At 45.4% G+C, this 2,527-nt stretch overlaps 1 pseudogene; it reads right to left on the bottom strand.

The window, feature by feature from the left end:
* Positions 1-1,318: 1,318 nt before the first annotated feature.
* LOC128847974 (olfactory receptor 11A1-like) lies at positions 1,319-2,115 on the bottom strand (annotated as a pseudogene).
* Between the last annotated feature and the right edge of the window lie 412 nt (positions 2,116-2,527).

Genomic DNA, 2,527 nt, shown 5'->3' with positions numbered 1-2,527 from the left:
TGCCCCAAGGGGAGGGCCCTGAGTGCAGTGGAGCTGTCTAAGGCACATAGGACTGGCTAGGCATCGTGTGCTGAGAACTAGCCCTCTCGGGACAGGTGCTTGTTGCAGTCAGTTTTGGGGACGCTCAACCTAACAAGTCCCCTCCCTTTGAACTGCTCTGTGCCGTTGGCAGCAGCAAAGCAGCTTCTGCCCTGCAGGGCCACATGCCAAGTGCCTCCTCGGTGCCGGTTTGACAGACCCGACCCTAGGAATGGCCTCAGTTCTACGGGTACCCTGGCAAACCCCCAGCTGGGTCTGGACAGTTCCAGTGGCCCTGGCTTGTGAGTGCAGCTCTTTGTTTGCCGAACCTCCCAGCCTCCAAGGGCCCTGTGAGCCTGGGCCTGGTGCTTTGCCAGAGCTGGTCACAGCCGCGTGTAGCCCAGGTAAGAGCTATGAAGCTGTTCCTGGTGAAGTGTCCAGAAGTCACTGCTGAGTCTTGGGTGTTTGCATCTAGCCTGTGTCAGTGCAGTGAAGGTGGTGGGTTTGCAGAGGGGTATGATGGCAATAAGCACCATTTCAGGGGTAGCAGATTTTCCAGGCTTATTTCCCCATCTCTGCTGCACCAGAGTTAGTATTTTTTATTGTTCAACCATTAATTTGGATCAAAAAGTGCTTTTTATGGAAATAAAAAAGTGGTTAAAATTGTCGTCACTCTGCCTGGTGCCCAGTTAAAAACTCCATGATGGGAATGTGGTTATGGCCACTTTCCTCCATGGTCCTTCCAGTTAGATGGACAACACTGTCCTGAGTTCCAGCTGGATCCTCCATTTCATATTTACGGGAATAAAAAATGATTGGCAGAAACAAACATGATGTCACCCTTTGTGTTCTGTTTGTGTTTGACTGTCTGAATTTGATTACAAGACTTTATTATCTAACATAGAGAAACCATGAACAGGGGATATACACATGGATTTACTTGGATAATTAGTGGGTTTTGTGCCTTACACAATGTCAGCTCTGTGCAGTTTCAGACGCTGTACAAGTTCATCCCATAGGGTGAACATTTAGCCAACACCATGGAGAAAAATATAATCATACTGTGTGTCTCAGTGCTGAACATGAGAGAGTGATACAGCTGTCCGCAACCTCACTTTCCTATATGTTGTGTAACACTGAGGCAGCACGGGACTATGAAGACTGTCTCAGTAACTCCATACAGATCATCTCCATTTTTTTCATATTAGCGCTGAGATTTCCAATGGGAGTTTTCAACTTAATTTCAATGGGGGCTGATAGACTGAGGTTTTCAAGCTGCCTGGGTGATTTAGGAAAAGTCTCAGCATGTTTTTGTGAAAGCCACATATTTACTGACTGCTTTGCTCAAGGCTTCTTTGACCTCTCTGTTTCTCAGGCTGTAGATGAGGGGATTTACCAGGGGAGTCATGACTGTGTAGGAAAGAGACAGCATTTTGTTTAGGAGGCTTAATGTACTGTGTTTCGGAAGCACATAGACAATCATTAGGGTTCCATAGTAAATTGTCACCACAATGAGATGGGAGGAGCAGGTAAAAAAGGCCTTTTGTCTCCCTATGGTGGAAGGGATTCTCAGGATGCTGGCAATGATACACACGTAGGATGTCAGGGTTAATAGAAATGGAGGCAGGGTGAATACACAGGATAGTATGAGATGGAACAATATTATCCAGCGTGTGTCACTGCAGGAGAGTTCCATATGTCACTGCAGGAGAGTTCCATAAACAGGATGGCATCACAATAGAAATGGTCAATTTCATTTGGGCCACAGAATGTTAACTGTGATAGGAATAAGACAAAGATGGCAGTAGCCAAACAACCATTTAACCATGACCCACCAGCCAACTGGAGGCAAAACCTGTTATTCATAAGAGTTGAATAGTGCAGGGGTTTACATATCGCTAAATACCGATCATAAGACATTGCTGCTAGGAGATAGCATTCTGTACATGCCAGAGAACCAAAGATAAAAAATTGTGTGAAGCAGCCACTGAATGAGATGGTTTTGTTCCCAGTCAGGAGACTGGCCAGCATCCTGGGCAGGATGGTCGATGTGTAGCAGGTCTCCAAGCAGAACAAGTTGCCCAGGAAGAAGTACATTGGGGTGTGAAGCTTCTAATCAGTCACAACCAGTACCACAATGAGAGTTGCCACGGTTGCCATGTAGATCACTAGGAACATCAGGAAGAGAAGAATTTTCAGTTCAGGGAGATCCCCAAATCCTAGGAGGATGAATTCCGTGACAGCTGTTTGATTTCTCCAGTCTCTGTCTTCCATGGGTTTAGTCTCAGAACAATAAAACAAAATGTGCAATTCAATTGGACAAACATAGTTAAAAGTTTGTGATTTAATTCCATAAATTTTCAGAAACTACCCTTCCTCTCCTGGTTACGGGCTGAAATTTTAAGATTAAATGTATATTTCAATGCTAAGTGCAAGGCGTCTCAGTCCGAGGACAGAATATTGCTGTCCAGGTAGATCTCCCTCTGTTATGTCAGAACAATGACTAATA

The sequence above is a fragment of the Malaclemys terrapin genome, chromosome 13 (assembly GCF_027887155.1).
Source record: "Malaclemys terrapin pileata isolate rMalTer1 chromosome 13, rMalTer1.hap1, whole genome shotgun sequence".
Classification (NCBI taxonomy): Eukaryota; Metazoa; Chordata; order Testudines; family Emydidae; genus Malaclemys; species Malaclemys terrapin.
Note: the sequence above shows the minus strand (reverse complement) of the source record. Positions and strands in the feature narration are given on the sequence as shown.